Source organism: Lethenteron reissneri, chromosome 32, assembly GCF_015708825.2.
Source record: "Lethenteron reissneri isolate LAM-NWPU_2019-01 chromosome 32, ASM1570882v1, whole genome shotgun sequence".
In the NCBI taxonomy this organism is placed as follows: Eukaryota; Metazoa; Chordata; class Hyperoartia; order Petromyzontiformes; family Petromyzontidae; genus Lethenteron; species Lethenteron reissneri.
In genome coordinates, this window is record NC_083810.1 from 10849940 (window position 1) to 10851411 (window position 1472).

Sequence of the window (1472 nt, forward strand, 5' to 3'; positions counted from 1 at the left end):
CCCCCAATGGTTTCAAACGCGTGGCGGCCCTCAAACTGATGATGTCGTATCGGCGAAAGTGGTCCACCTTCTCCCCCCAACCCCCCTCTCTGAAAATGAATGAAGGACACTATTCTCCTGCCCTCCCAACATCCCAACATGGAGTTGGGCCATACATCCCAAGGCAGGGAGCCAGCTGAAACGTGAGCTCGAGACTCAGCGAGGCCGCTTTGCGAAGATTAAGATCCATTATTGTTGTTGTTTAACGATGTAAGCCGCGCGTGGTGTGCGTCACCCTCCACAGCCTCGCCTTATCCTCCGGTTTCCGGCACCTTTGATGAGCAAGGTGATGATAATGACCTACTGGGGTCACGGGGACAACTTTGATGAATCTCTCGTGGCTTCTCAAGCGGCGTCTGCGCTAATCAGCGCAGCGCACAAACAAAGACAAATACCCCCCGTATAGCCTCAATATGCTGTAGGGGCAAGGTTGTGCTAGCGAGTAGCACCTATGAAGTCAGGAACGGCACGCGAGGCGGTGGGTGGCCAGCACCACGCCCGACCGCCTTTGTCTCCCCAGTGGCGATGTTTACTACACACCGCACCAGGTACTAGTTTGAGGCTGAGTCGACCTAGGAGAGGCCCAGGACCGGTTCAGATAATCCTCACCGGTGTTGGGCGTGAGCGGAAATCGAACTCGGGTTGCCGGATTCGTAGCGCAGCGAAGCGCTAACCACTCCATTACCGCTGAGTGTCCTTCACAGAATGTTGGGTGGGAATGTTGCTCGCGATCACCTCTTAAAAAGCAGTCGCGACACACGTTTGCGGTTGCGTGGCCCAGAATCCCACGCCAGGTCGCTTTGTCTCCCCCAGTGCTGAAGATTAACGACCAACAAACAGCCCCCCAGGTACAACACAGGCAAACCCACACACTATAACAGCTTCGCACACAAAAAATGCACTGCCTGGGCTCGTCCGGGATTTGAACCCGGGACCTCTCGCACCCGAAGCGAGAATCATACCCCTAGACCAACGAGCCAGCCGATGGGTGAGGACTGATATCCATCTTCTTGTTTCTTTCGGTAAAGTCACGTGACTTTACCGAAAGAAACAAGAAGATGAATCCCTGCAGTCACGAAAGCTTTAAATCGAGACTGATATCCACTGAACCATACTTAGCCGAGTTCGATGCCTGGCCGCGAATAACAACCAGCGAGCGCCTTGGTGCGGTGTGTGAATCTTAGCAAAGGGGCCGTCCATAAATGACGTCACGCACCTAGGGGGGAGGGGGTCAGACATTTGTGACGATGTGTGACGAGGGGGGGGGGGCGTTTGAGAAATGTGACGTCACATCAAAATGCGCAACTTTAAATAAATATAGACAACACGTTCTACTTAATTAAATAGACTGTTTAATGTTTTCTCCAAGAACACCAGAGTGCAGCGCCACATTAAATACGCACTACAATGACAATAGTTTAAAACGATTTGAA

At 52.4% G+C, this 1472-nt stretch overlaps 1 non-coding gene across 1 annotated transcript; it reads right to left on the reverse strand.

The window, feature by feature from the left end:
• Positions 1-946: 946 nt before the first annotated feature.
• Positions 947-1018, reverse strand: TRNAP-CGG (transfer RNA proline (anticodon CGG)). Its single transcript has one exon. It is a non-coding gene; the product is annotated as a tRNA-Pro (tRNA).
• Positions 1019-1472: the final 454 nt, after the last annotated feature.